This window comes from Canis lupus, chromosome 18, assembly GCF_011100685.1.
Source record: "Canis lupus familiaris isolate Mischka breed German Shepherd chromosome 18, alternate assembly UU_Cfam_GSD_1.0, whole genome shotgun sequence".
Classification (NCBI taxonomy): Eukaryota; Metazoa; Chordata; class Mammalia; order Carnivora; family Canidae; genus Canis; species Canis lupus.
The window spans coordinates 54,278,856-54,293,996 of NC_049239.1; the positions used below are offsets into that span (position 1 = coordinate 54,278,856).

General features: G+C 47.1%; 1 long non-coding RNA gene across 6 annotated transcripts in view; it reads right to left on the reverse strand.

Annotated features, from left to right (window-relative positions):
• Positions 1–14,836, reverse strand: part of LOC102157191 — an 81,179-nt gene extending 66,343 nt beyond the window's left edge. For 4 of the 6 annotated variants that reach the window (XR_005373661.1, XR_005373662.1, XR_005373660.1 and 1 more), the window contains exons 1-2: positions 14,413–14,522; positions 13,649–13,753 (exon numbers count right to left, since the gene is read on the reverse strand). This is a non-coding gene — a long non-coding RNA (uncharacterized LOC102157191). Of the gene's footprint in view, positions 1–13,648; positions 13,754–14,412; positions 14,523–14,575 lie in introns of those variants that run through there. The other 2 variants (XR_005373664.1, XR_005373665.1) reach the window with 1 other exon arrangement.
• Between the last annotated feature and the right edge of the window lie 305 nt (positions 14,837–15,141).

Here is a 15,141-nt window from a genome sequence, read left to right on the forward strand (position 1 = left end):
AATATCCCTGATGAACATGGATGCAAAAATTCTCAACAAGATACTGGCCAATAGGATCCAACAGTACATTAAGAAAATTATTCACCATGACCAAGTAGGATTTATCCCTGGGACACAAGGCTGGTTCAACACCCGTAAAACAATCAATGTGATTCATCATATCAGCAAGAGAAAAACCAAGAACCATATGATCCTCTCATTGGATGCAGAGAAAGCATTTGACAAAATACAGCATCCATTCCTGATCAAAACTCTTCAGAGTGTAGGGATAGAGGGAACATTCCTCGACATCTTAAAAGCCATCTATGAAAAGCCCACAGCAAATATCATTCTCAATGGGGAAGCACTGGGAGCCTTTCCCCTAAGATCAGGAACAAGACAGGGATGTCCACTCTCACCACTGCTATTCAACATAGTACTGGAAGTCCTAGCCTCAGCAATCAGACAACAAAAAGACATTAAAGGCATTCAAATTGGCAAAGAAGAAGTCAAACTCTCCCTCTTCGCCGATGACATGATACTCTACATAGAAAACCCAAAAGTCTCCACCCCAAGATTGCTAGAACTCATACAGCAATTCGGTAGCGTGGCAGGATACAAAATCAATGCCCAGAAGTCAGTGGCATTTCTATACACTAACAATGAGACTGAAGAAAGAGAAATTAAGGAGTCAATCCCATTTACAATTGCACCCAAAAGCATAAGATACCTAGGAATAAACCTAACCAAAGATGTAAAGGATCTATACCCTCAAAACTATAGAACACTTCTGAAAGAAATTGAGGAAGACACAAAGAGATGGAAAAATATTCCATGCTCATGGATTGGCAGAATTAATATTGTGAAAATGTCAATGTTACCCAGGGCAATATACACGTTTAATGCAATCCCTATCAAAATACCATGGACTTTCTTCAGAGAGTTAGAACAAATTATTTTAAGATTTGTGTGGAATCAGAAAAGACCCCGAATAGCCAGGGGAATTTTAAAAAAGAAAACCATATCTGGGGGCATCACAATGCCAGATTTCAGGTTGTACTACAAAGCTGTGGTCATCAAGACAGTGTGGTACTGGCACAAAAACAGACGCATAGATCAGTGGAACAGAATAGAGAATCCAGAAGTGGACCCTGAACTTTATGGGCAACTAATATTCGATAAAGGAGGAAAGACTATCCATTGGAAGAAAGACAGTCTCTTCAATAAATGGTGCTGGGAAAATTGGACATCCACATGCAGAAGAATGAAACTAGACCACTCTCTTTCACCATACACAAAGATAAACTCAAAATGGATGAAAGATCTAAATGTGAGACAAGATTCCATCAAAATCCTAGAGAAGAACACAGGCAACACCCTTTTTGAACTCGGCCATAGTAACTTCTTGCAAGATACATCCACGAAGGCAAAAGAAACAAAAGCAAAAATGAACTATTGGGACTTCATCAAGATAAGAAGCTTTTGCACAGCAAAGGATACAGTCAACAAAACTCAAAGACAACCTACAGAATGGGAGAAGATATTTGCAAATGACATATCAGATAAAGGGCTAGTTTCCAAGATCTATAAAGAACTTATTAAACTCAACACCAAAGAAACAAACAATCCAATCATGAAATGGGCAAAAGACATGAACAGAAATCTCACAGAAGAAGACATAGACATGGCCAACATGCACATGAGAAAATGCTCTGCATCACTTGCCATCAGGGAAATACAAATCAAAACCACAATGAGATACCACCTCACACCAGTGAGAATGGGGAAAATTAACAAGGCAGGAAACAACAAATGTTGGAGAGGATGTGGAGAAAAGGGAACCCTCTTACACTGTTGGTGGGAATGTGAACTGGTGCAGCCACTGTGGAAAACTGTGTGGAGGTTCCTCAAACAGTTAAAAATATACCTGCCCTACGACCCAGCAATTGCACTGTTGGGGATTTACCCCAAAGATACAAATGCAATGAAACGCTGGGACACCTGCACCCCGATGTTTCTAGCAGCAATGGCCACGATAGCCAAACTGTGGAAGGAGCCTCGGTGTCCAACGAAAGATGAATGGATAAAGAAGATGTGGTTTATGTATACAATGGAATATTACTCAGCTATTAGAAATGACAAATACCCACCATTTGCTTCAACGTGGATGGAACTGGAGGGTATTATGCTGAGTGAAGTAAGTCAGTCGGAGAAGGACAAACATTATATGTTCTCATTCATTTGGGGAATATAAATAATAGTGAAAGGGAAAATAAGGGAAGGGAGAAGAAATGTGTGGGAAATATCAGAAAGGGAGACAGAACATAAAGACTGCTAACTCTGGGAAACGAACTAGGGGTGGTAGAAGGGGAGGAGGGCGGGGGGTGGGAGTGAATGGGTGACGGGCACTGGGTGTTATTCTGTATGTTAGTAAATTGAACACCAATAAAAAAAAAAAAAGAGTTGGACACTTAACAGACTGAGCCACCCAGGCACCCCTAAGCAGTTTTTTTTTTAAAAGAATGAATGGGGGACGCCTGAGTGGCTCAGCAGTTAAGTGCCTGACTTCAGCCCAGGGCGTGATCCTGGATCCCAAGATTGAGTCCCACATCAGGCTCCCTGCATGGAGCCTGCTTCTCCCTCTGCCTATGTCTCTGCCTCTCTCTCTGTGTGTCTTTCATGAATTAATGAATAAAATATTAAAAAAAAGAAAAGAATGAAGTAGAAGGATTTGCCCTACCAGAAATCAAGACATATTATAAATTCTTATTATAAAATTGTAGTAATTAAGACAGTGGATGATGGAGCAGGAAAAAACAAATTGCCCAATGGGAAAGAATAAGAAGCTCAGAAACAGACCCACAGAAGAAAGCTGCAGAGGAAGCATTGCAGATGATTGGATAAAACATGGACCGTTCAATAAATAGTATCAGGACATCTACTCACCCATATGCGAAATAAGTAAAATGCAATTCATATTTCAATCTTAAACAAAAATTAATTCCTGCTAAAGTGGAAAGGATTTCTTAAGACATAAAAAAGGGCTAACCAAAACAGGAACATTGATAAATTTTTCTGCTTTGAGTTTTTTTCAGTTCTGGCCATCTGTTTCACTATAAATAATGTGAAAAGAGTAAAAGAAGGTATTTGCAAGGATTTGTATCCAGCATTTATAACGAACTTCTGGAAATCAATTAGAAAAAGGATTTCTATTTCCATTAAAATAACAAAATAACACTGAAGATAAGCTCAAAAAAGTATAAAGTATTTTAAAATATCCTTAAAAACATCAAAGAGCTGGAATAAGATTAAAGGAAAACTGGGCCAACCATCTAAGGGAAATCAGGAACCCAGAGAGAGTAAGGATCAAAACAAACACTATACAGAATGGAGGAAGTTGTGTGCATGCTCTTTGACCTTGGAATCAACTATGCAGCACAGTACTAGGGGTCCCGGACAGCACTGATCTACAAGGAAAGAAAGAGATATAAGAAATGTAAAAGAGAAGTGTTTAAAATGTCGTTATTTAGAGAGAATATGATCATCTACCTAAATAAACCAATAAAATTAACAAACAATTAAAACTGGGAAGAGAGTTCAGCAAGGATGCTGGATAAAAAATCAAATTACCAGAAGATCAATAGAAATAACCTAGAAGCAATAATCCAGAGAAATAATCTAGAAAACCTTTGAAAATTAAGATACCGGGATCCCTGGGTGGCGCAGCGGTTTGGCGCCTGCCTTTGGCCCAGGGCGCGATCCTGGAGACCCGGGATCGAATCCCACATCGGGCTCCCTGTGCATGGAGCCTGCTTCTCCCTCTGCCTGTGTCTCTGCGCCTCTCTCTCTCTCTGTGACTATCATAAATAAATAAAAATTAAAAAAAAAAATTAAAAAAAAAAAAAAAAAAAGAAAATTAAGATACCATTCTGAACAATGCCAAAAGCTAGGTATCACTAGGGAATTGACATAGGACACCTGAGACTTTCATGAGGAGAATTTTTAAAACTCTTTTTAAGATCATGAAGATTATTTTAGTAAGTGGAGAGAGATCCCACACTCTTGTTTAAATGACATAATGTGGGAGCACCTGAGTGGCTCAGATGGTTGAGCATCTGACTTTTGGTTTCGGCTCAGGTCATGATCTCTGGGTTATATCATCAAGCCCCATGTCAGGCCCCAGGTTCAGCATGAACTCTGTTTCTCTCCCTCTCCCTCTGCCCCTCCCCTGTTCTCTCTCTCTCTCAAATAAATAAATCTTTAAAAATAAAAAATAAATGACATAATGTGATAAAGATGCCCATCATCCCCAAGTTAACTTCTAGAAATTCAATGGACTCTAATCAGAATTTCGGTTTGTACTCTAAAATGTGTATAGAAGAGAAAAGACCATAATTGCTAAGTGAATTTTGAAACAGGAAAGCAAGAAGGAGAGACTCACTATACCACCTATTAATACATAGAAGAAAGCTGTACTATGTGAATTGCCTTCTTGATGCAAGAACCAAGCAGAAATGAAGAGAGGGCTTAGAGACAGAGACAGAGAAAGAGAAAGAAGAGACAAAGATATATGGCAAGGATATCAATCTGATGATATTGAAAAGGACTTCTGGGGACACCTGGGTGGCTCAGCAGTTGAGTGTCTGCCCGCAGCTCAGGGTGTGATGCCAGGATCCAGGATCGAGTCCCGCATCAGGCTTCCTGCATGGAGCCTGCTTCTCCCTCTGCCTGTGTCTCTGCCTCTCTCTCTTTCTCTCTGTGTCTCTCATGAATAAATAAATAAAATCTTAAAAAAAAAAAAAAGAAAAAGAAAAGGACTTCTGTTTATTAAAGGGCACAATGGGGGATCCCTGGGTGGCTCAGCGGTTTAGTGCCTGCCTTTGGCCCAGGGTGCAATCCTGGAGTCCCGGGATCGAGTCCCACATCGGGCTCCCAGCATGGAAGCCTGCTTCTCCCTCCTCCTGTGTCTCTGCCTCTCTCTCTATGTCTATCATAAATAAATAAATCTTTAAAAAAAGGGGGGGGCACAATGGGCAAATTTAAAAGACAAATGACAGATTTGGAGAAGGCATTTTCAACATTTAACATTGACAAATGGGATCCCTGGGTGGCGCAGCGGTTTAGCGCCTGCCTTTGGCCCAGGGCGCGATCCTGGAGACCCGGAATCGAATCCCACGTCGGGCTCCCGGTGCATGGAGCCTGCTTCTCCCTCTGCTTATGTCTCTGCTTCTCTCTCTCTCTCTGTGTGACTATCATAAATAAATAAAAATTAAAAAGTTTTAACATTGACAAAGTTCTAATATTAAGAATATTAAGGGGGAGCCTCAGTGGCTCAGTAGGCTGAGCATCCGGCTCTTGATTTCGGCTTAGGTCATGATCTTGGGGTGTGGCATCAAGCCCTGTGATGGGCTCCAAGCCCAGTAGGAAGTCTGCTTTGGATTCTCTCTCTCTCCCTTCCCACTGCCCCTCCCTCCTACTCACGTGCCTGCTCATTCTCTCACGCACTCTCACTCTCTCACTCTCGCTCTAAAATAGAGGAATAAACCTTTTTTTATAAAAGATTATTGGGACGCCTGGGTGGCTCAGAGGTTGAGTGTCTGCCTTCAGTTTAGGGTGTGATCCTGGGGTTTCAGGATCGAGTCTCACATCGAGCTGCCGGCAGGAAGCCTGCTTCTCCCTCTGCCTGTGTCTCTGCCTCTCTCTCTCTCTCTCTGTGTCTCTCACAAATAAAAAAATAAAATCTTTTAAAAAAATGTAGAGAAAAAGTGACTAGGTAGTTGCTTTAGGTAAGAGGATCAGAATGACCAGGCAGGTCTCCCCAGTAAAGATTAAAGGTAAACAGTAAGTCTGAAGGCCTTCATGAGAATGCAAAGGAACAGGTACACAATAAGAATGGAGGAAAGTTGGGACTGATCATGCAGGGATTTGCAAGGAGGTCAGATTTTATTCTAGCATGATGAGAGGTCACTGTGTGGTTTTAAGCAGAATGTGAAGTGATCAGGACGCCTGGGTGGCTCAGCGGTTAAGCGACTGCCTACAGCCCAGGGCCTGATCCTGGAATCCCAGGATTGAGTCCCACATCAGTCTCTCCGCCTGGAGCCTGCTTCTCTCTCTGCTGTGTCTCTGCCTGTCTCTCTCTCTGTATGTCTCTCGTGAATAAATAAATAAAATCTTAAAAAAAAAAAAAAAAAAGTGTGGGCAGCCCCGGTGGCTCAGCAGTTTAGTACCGCCTTCAGTCCAGGGCGTGATCCTAGAGACGCAGGATCCAGTCCCACATCGGGCTCCCTGCATGGAGCCTGCTTCTCCCTCTGCCTGTGTCTCTGCCTCTCTGTGCGTGTGTCTCTCATGAATAAATAAATAAAATCTTTTAAAAAATGAAGTGATCTGAGTTATGGCTTTAAAGATCATTTTGGGGTTGGGGGAGGAGGGAATGGGGGATCTAGGAGGGAATGAAGGAGGGCACTTGTGATGAGCACCAGGCAACGTATTCAGTCACTATATCGTACACTTGAAACTAACAACACTGTATGTTAACTAACTGGAATTAAAAACTTTAAAAAAAGTAATTTAAAACATTAAAGATCATTTTGGCTTCCTCGTGGAGAACAAGCCAGGGACAAAGGGCCAGACACAAGACCAGAAATGGGAAGACGAGACCAGAAGATACTGCAATTGTACCAGCAAAGATGAGAAGGGCTGGAGTGGACTGGCAGGTGGTGGTTAGAGAGAGATCCAGAGAGAGCCTGACTCTGAACATGCTTCAAAGAGTGTCCAAATTCATACCCTGGTTGTAGGAAAATAAGAGAACAGGAGGCATCATCAAGAAGATACTTGAGCCTGAGCAACTGGGTGGTGGTTACAACTGCCACATGCCAGGATGGAGAAATGTGGGAGAGGAGCAGGCCTGGAGACAGAAATGATGAGTTCCTTGACCGTCTAAAATTTGAAAGGCCTTTTAAACAGCCTAATGAAGATTTTGAACAGGAAGCTGGACATGTAGTTTGGTGCTCTGGGGAAAGACTGGTCAGGAAGTTGTTCACAGTCACACAGCAAATGCAAAATTGAGACCAGAACCCAGGCTCCCTGGTTCCAAAACCATTTGCTTCCCACTTTCCTTTCAGCCAAGGTCAGTGCAAGCATTTGGCCCTGTAGGGAATGTGAAAAGAGGGAGCACTGGTAGCAGGCAGAGTTAGAGCACTCGGCAGCCCCAATGACCTCACCAAGGTGTTCCTCCTCCCCACAGGCAGAGTGGTCTGAGCATGAAAATGACCTTGACTGACACAGGCAGGATCCTGGTGGGCCCAATAGCTGAGTTCTACCCCTGCCTGCTTTTCTTCATCTATAGACAGGACCCTGTAGCTGCCTATGTCATCACTGTCCTCCTGCCAGACACTCTGGGCCAGCCACTGCTCAACACAGTATGGGACCTGGGGAGAAGACAGAAAAAGGCCAGACTGAGGGGAGAGGTCAGCTGGGGTCATTTACCTGGACTCTGGTAGAGCCAAGGCCAGAATCCAGGCCTCTTGCCTGCTGAGCCTCCTGGCTCCTGTTCTCACAGGCTGAGTCCCCTAGAATCCTTCCTGGGACTCTCGGCTCTTGGAAACAGTTGGGTGGTTTGGACATAAAGTGGGACAGCTGAGCACAGACACCTAAAAAGAATCCCCCAGTGCTACTCCCAAGCCTTGCTTCTCCTTTCCCCATAGGTAAAAAGAGAAATTGGGGCAGAAGCAGCAGGAGCAGCAGATGGTCTCACTCCAGGCCTCCTGAGGACTGAGAAGAGGTAAAAAGCGGAGAAAGGAGCCCCTGCATCTCATGGATATGGATGCCAAGAGGAGGGCTGGAAAAATGACAGCAGGGGAGGACAGGAGGGACCTATCTCACTGTGATTCCAGAGAAGCACCCGACCTAGGAATCCCTCCCTCCTAGCCAAACCCACCTAAGTCCATTTCATTCAAAAAACTATGCCCAGGGGCACCTGGGGGGCTCAGCCGGTTAAGTAGCCACCTCTTGGTTTGGCTCAGGTAGTGTCTCAGGGTCCTGGGAGCAAGCCCCAAGACGGGCTCTGTGCTCAAAGAGGAGTCTGCTTCTCTCCTTCTCTCCTTCTCCCTCTCCCTTTGCCCCTCCCCACTCACTGAGTGCTCGCTCGCTCTCTCGTTCTCTCTCTCTCTCAACAAAATAAATAAATAAATCTTTTTTTTTTTTTAAAGTAACTATGCCCAACTTCTCCCATTGTTCCTCTCTGGTCCATCTGCAGTGGCCACTCCACATCAGCCCACTGACGCCTCCAAACAATCATGCAGTGACCATCCATCATCTATGCAGGAAATCCAATGGAATCTACCACAACTAAAACATGAGCTTAGCAAGGTTGTGGGATCTATATCAACACTTTTAAAGAATTGCTCTTTTTTTTTTTTTTTTAGTTTTCCCTTTTTTTTTTTTAATTGGAGTTCAATTTGCCAACAGATAGCATAACACCCAGTGCTCATCCCATCAAGTGCCCCCTTCAGTACCCGTCACCCAGTCACCCCCACCCCCCACCCACCTCCCTTTCCACCACCCCTAGTTCATTTCCCAGAGTTAGGAGTCTTCATGGTCTGTCTCCCTCTCTGATATTTCCCACTCATTTTTTCTCCTTTCCCCTTTATTCCCTTTCACTATTTTTTATATTCTCCAAATGAATATGTTTGTCTTTTTCCGATTGACTTATTTCACTCTGCATAATACCCTCCAGTTCCATCCACGTCGAAGCAAATGGTGGGTATTTGTCATTTCTAATGGCTGAGGAATATTCCACTGTATACATAGACCACATCTTCTTGATCCGTTCATCTTTTGATGGACACCGAGGCTCCTTCCACAGTTCTATACACTAGCAATGAACAACTGGAAATTGACATTTAAAAAACAGTATCATTGGGGATCCCTGGATGGCTCAGCAGTTTAGTGCCTGCCTTCGGGCCAGGGCATGATCCCGGGATCCGGGATTGAGTCCCACATCAGGCTCCCTGCATGCAGTCTGCTTCTCCCTCTGCCATGTCTCTGCCTGTCTCTCTCTTGTGTCTCTCATGAATAAATAAATCTTTTTTTAAAAAATACACAAAATACATGGAGAAAGTAAAAAAGGTCAGTTGTCAGAGGTCTGGAAGGAGCAAGAAGGGATGAGGTGGACCACAGGGGGTCCTGTTGTAGAGCAGGAAAACTATTCTGTATGATATGATGTCATGACACATATCAAAATGCTCTGTAATTCATAAGGCAAGTATTATTATTATCCTCAGGAAGAATTACTATTACCCTTGAGGAAGGTAAGACACAGCTAATAAGTAATGGAGCCTACACTTGAACCCAGGTAGTTGACTTGGCAGTAGAATTCATGCACACACACACGCGCACACACACACACACACACCATACTCCCAACTTCCTCTCCATTTCTCTCTGCTCCCCGCCGGGCTTTTCTTAGTTACAGTGAAAAACCATAGGCATCTGCTCACCCCCCAACTTCCACGGGCCCATCAGTCTTCCCTGGAAGTGGGAGAAGGAGCCTATCAGGAGGCTGTGAAACTCCCTCCCTCCTTGTTTCTCCTCTGGAAACAAGGGAGAAGAGAGGAAGGGGGAGTTGACCAGGGAGGCAGCAAGTCTCTGCTCTCCTAGCCAGGCCCTGGCTGCAGCAGCAGTGTGCATCCTCACACTGTTCAGGAAGTCCAGCTAACCTAGGCTTTACTGCCAGACCCCTCAGCTCTTCTGTGATCTGGCTCCAGTCAGCCCTGAGCTAGCAGGGATGAGGCCCAGGAAGGCAAAAACACAGCCAGGGGAGTCAATGAGATCTGGTCTCACCCTCCTACCCTCGTGCCCTCTCTCCCCCTCAGCCCCTGCTGAGGCACTGATGCCAATGGGGACAACACGTGAAAGACAGATGGAGGATTGCATGACCTGCGGTCCAGATCACACTGAGGATTCCTGGTCCTGGTACCAGTTCTGAGCCTGGTTGGGTGGGGGCAGGGGGCAGTAGAGGTGATGGGGAGTCTGGCAATGGCTGCAGAGAGCAAGTTGGGATGCAAGACTGTGGCTGCCCAGTCGGGAAAGCGCACCTGCCAATCCAAAGCCTGCTCCAGCCCCTTCCTGGGTTAACAGAACTCTACCCTGGCCCAAGGAGCCTGGCTCCATGTGCGTCCAAAAACAAGTACACATGGTCCCAGCCCCAAGAAAGGGAGGAAGAAGGAGGGCTCCGCACCAGGCTCTGCAGGGGTGGGGCAGACATGCCCCCGCAGGATTCACTCCCAGATACCTGTTCTGATCCCTTTGAGCCAAATGTGTTTCTAGATCCACCCTATTCCCTCCCAGGGCTTTTCCTTAGCCTTGGCCCTGCCTTCCAACTTCTGACCACACCCCCTGGTCCTATCAGCCCCGCCTTCAGAGCCCCCTGAGAACCTGGGCCCGGTTTGATCCTAAGGTTCCATCACCTGGTCCCACTTCTGCTGGGATTGCGGGTACCTACCCGGCCATCTCCTTCAGATTCTCCACTTGCTTCACCTCCCCTGTTACTCAGATGACTGGTTCGGGACTAGCCTCACCCAAAGGAGACACATGATGGCCTCTGCCTGGACCAGTCCCGCCCCCAGGCTCCAGCCCCTGGCCCTCTCCGGACTGAACTGCCTCCCAGCCCAGCCTACATCTCCACCAAGGACAGGGTTTCTGTCCATTGTCTCAGTAAACTCCTGGAGTTCCTATAAGACAAGGCCCACGACCCTCATTTCATAGGCCAGGCCAGTAATGTCCCGTCCAGCACACTGCCACTGCCTCGGGCGGCCTCTGCACCTCTTCTCCCAGGACCATCAATGTGGCTCTCTGTCCCGCCAGATAGCCCACCATTCCAGAAAGATTTTGAGCCACTGACCTCCAGTCCCAGGCTAGAAAAGTATTTGATTTGTTCTAGGAACAGCAAGGCCAGTATGACTGGAGCAGAGTAGTGGGGAGGCAGTAGTAGAAAATGAGGTGGAGGGGGGAGAAGAGGCTGACCACATGGGACCTTGTAGGTCATTAGAAGACCTGGAACTTTACTCTGAGAAATATGTAGAGTTGTTAGAACATTTTGAACAGAGGAAGGACATGATTTTACTTATGTATCAAAAGGAACTTTCTGAATGCTGTGCTGAGAACAGACGGTGGAGGAGTCCGGGTAGAAACAAGAATGCCAGTATGGAGGCAGTAATCCAGGTAAGAGATGACACTGGCCAAGACCAGAGTGGCAACACCCTGGATAGAGTTAAGGAAGAGACAACAAGATTGCCTAATAAATTTGTTTTGGGATTACGAGAGAAAGAATGGAATCAAGGGGACACCTGGTGGGGGCTCAGTGGTTGAACGTCGCCTTCCACTCAGGTCATGATCCCATGATCCCATGGTCCTGGGATCAAGTCCCACATCAGGCTCTCCATGGGGAGCCTGCTTCTCCCTCTGCCTCTGTCTCTGCCTCTCTGTGTCTCTCATGAATAAATAATAAAATCTTAAAAAAAAAAAAGAAGAAGAAAATAATAGAATCAAGGCTGACCACAAGAATTTGGGCCTGTGAGCTACTAGAAGGAGAGGGTTGCCATCAACTGAGATGGGCAATGCTCCAAAGAGGTCAGGTTTGGGGTTTGAGATGAGTCATGTCTGAGATGATTCTAGATTTCCCAGTTGGAGCTGGCAAGCAGCAGTAACGACAGGGACAATAATCATAGCTCCAGTCATCATGTTCAAACTGAGCCCAGCACCTTCCAGACACTTCACATATCTGAACTCATTTAATCTGCATGAGAGCCTGATGAGGTTAGAGCTATTGTCACCCCCATTTTACAGATGAGAAAACACTGGGTATACAAGGCTGGTATTCAGAAGAGAGGCTGGGCTGGAGACAAATGTGAGACTCATCAGTGCATGGGCGGCATGAATTCACCTGGGAGTGGGTGTGAAGGTCCGAGGACTGAGCCCAGACACTCCAAAGTTTAGAGTAGGGAGATGAGGAACGTCAGCAAAGGGAAATGAGGACAAAAGCCAGAGAGAGAGGAGGAGAACCAAGAGGGGGGTGTCCTCAGAGAATAAGCACAGAAAGTATTTCTAGAAGGAGGAAGTAATGAAGAGAAACCACTTCCATAAACTGTCAACTGAGATTATAATACAAAGAGACTATCTGGGTGTGAGTACCAGCTACTGGATGGCTGTGTAGCCCTCAGCAAGTCACACAGCCTCAGCTTCCACATCTATAAAATGGTTCCTTTCACCCTGTGACTGGCCCTTGTCCCCAGCCTCATCCCAGGACCACCTGCTGAGTCAGGCCTACAACTCTACCACCCCACCATCTCTTGGCCTCTGCCCCTGCCTCTGCTTCCCACCTCCCGTCACTTACCTGACTAGAACATTTTAGTTCATACTCTATTTTTTTTTTTGCCTCGAAAGGGTTCCCTCGCCTTGGACCAAGATTGTGTTGGGGGAGGGGGATTTTAATGTAAACACTGTGCGGTGCACTCCTCACCAGGCAATATGTGTAATCACTCCCCTGCGGCCCTGGCCGTCCTTTGACTCTGGCTCTGGCCCAAAAACCAAGTGGGTTGCAGAAGCAGCTGGGACAGGGAAACTGTCACCTGCTAACCATATAGAACCCAAACTCCTGGAAACAGCTCTGAAGAGGAAGTCTGAGAGCCATGAATGGGAAGTGGGATCAGGGCTTGGAGATGAGGTTCAAAGTACAGGATCTAGAGGTGGGAGCCTGTATACTTGGGGCCAGAGGCCTCATAGTAGGCTCAGGAATGAGGCCCGTTGACTGAGGAACGGAGGCTGGGCCTGGGATTGGGAACCAGGAAACCCCACCCAGGGCTATGGGCGGCCATCACACTGACCCCTGCCAGGAGAGCCCAGGTGGCATTCTTCAGATCCTCTGGGAACCAAAAAGGATCTGGGAAAGGGGCAGGGAACGGACTAAGTTTCAACCATCTAGGGCTGAGTCACGGATATTTGAGGGAAGCCAGGCACACACTAAGGAAAGTAGGGTGAGGGGTCCTGGGATGAGGAGTGTCCAGAAAAGCTTGGAGCCAGGGAAAGGGGCCCTTGATGGGGACAGGAGTCCAGGTCTGAAGGGTAGAGAGAAGGCCTGGTATTATCACGTGTGGGAGCTGGAGGGCTTCCACACAAGCTTGTGCACTGTGACTCAAGTATGCTCCTCGGATGCCAGTCCTAAGAGATGCTCAGGTAAAAAAAAAAAAAAAAAAAAAAATCTGTCAGGGCACCTGGGTGGCTCCGTCGGTTAAGCCACCGACTTTTGGGTTCAGCTCAAGTTATGATCCCACAGTCGTGGGATCAAGCCCCACGCATTTGGCTCTGTGCTCAGTATAGAATCTGCTTCAGATTCTCTCTTTGCCCCTCCTCACTCGTGTTGTCTCTCTCTCAAATAAATAAATAAATAAAATCCTTACCAAAAATTCTGGTGGTGAAATAAGTTTGGGAAATCTGCATGTTTTCTCTGTCTCTCAGAGATCCTTAGTGCATATTTGCCATTTAAAGGTTCTGATAGGTTCCTGCAGTAAAGAAAGCCTAATTTCCTGTTTTCTCGTGGAGGCCTTTTTTCTTATAATTTACACCTACTAATGTCTTGCAAAATAGACTTTGAGGAATACTAGGCTAGACTCACCTCCTGTTTTACTTCTGAAAAACCAAAGCTCGGAGAAGAGGAGTGATCTGGTGAAGGTCTCTGAGCCAGGAGAATCAGAACTGAGTCAAACCCCAGGTATCCCATCTGCAAAGAACATCAGAGCTGAAAGAGTCCTTTGGGACCATCTAGTCCATCTTTACCTCTATCCCCGTCCCATTTATAGATGGGTAAACTGAGGCTGGGAGAGAGACCATGATTCCTTTCCTCCCACAAGATTCTAGACTGGGCCCCCAACCTGACTCAGTCTGGTGCCCTGACATCCTACAGAAGCCCCGGAACCAGATCATCCTCTTCAGCCTGCCCTATACCCTCCCCAATGAGGCCAGCTTCCATTGACCATCCCTGTGCTTTTCTTCACCTTTTTTTCTTATTCCCAGGAAATTCCTGAACTCTGGGTACACCCTATCTCCTAACTAGATCATCCTATCTTCTCAACTTGCTCATCAACCCCACGGCTTCTGGGCTTTGGTTTCTTTTGTGCCCTGCCTGGTGTTTTTAGCACAGTGCTGGGCCTAGACTCTAGACTGTTCCCTTAGGATGGGTCTGAATTATCAACCTGGAGGAAGTACGGCATACTATATAGACCGTACTGTGTGGTTTTTAGAGTGACTATTGTTTAAAACTCCGGAAGCCTATCCCTGGAATGTAGGTCAAGGGAGCAAAGGCTCCCCTATAAGAAGGGCTGCGCTAGGCCTGGGTTTTTATCCCTGTCTTCTCACACCCCGGGTGGCTTGCAGACTCACCTCCTTGGCTGGTGGTGGCAGGAAAGCTAGAGCAGGCTGGACTTAGACGTGGGCTCAAGGAAAAGGGCCACAGGCCTAGGAGGAACACATACCCTTCCCCACCCCACCCCACCCCACCCCCCAGAACTAAGCAACTTGAGGCCCAGGCAGGGCAGCTTCCCACCTTCCACGGCTCAGAGCCAGCCTGGCTTCTTCCTTCCTCCCAGGACTGCCGCCAGTAGGCACCCAGCCTCTCCCTTCCTGAGCCTCCCGCCCTCCGTGGAAAGGGCAAGGGCAAGAAAGGCAGTGAGGTTCGTCCCCAGCCCCTGAGGGCCACAAGCTCCGCAGCCCTGCTGGCCCGGCACAGGGCTTCTGGCCTTCTGGGGGCTCCGGCTGCCAGCAAACTCCTGAAGCGCCCCGGGGAGAGGCGGCTCTAGCGGGAGGCCCCTCCCCGCCCCTCCCCGCCCCTCCCCCGCCCCGAGCCCCAGCCGCCGAGCTCCGGCCCTAACTCGATTGTGCGCCGTTAATCACAGAGTGTGCGGACGCGCCGAGTAAACAGGCCGCCTCCGAGGTCGCCCGAAGTCATCAATCCCTGCCCGGGTCAGGCCTTCAGCGGCTGGGGCTGGCAGGAGGCGCCAAGGGGCGAAGAAGGGCGGGGGGCGACCTTGGCAGCAAGACTGGTTGCTCACAGTCAGAAATAAGGGGCAGAAGGGGAAGGCGGTGTGGATACCTTCATATTGGGGACCTTTA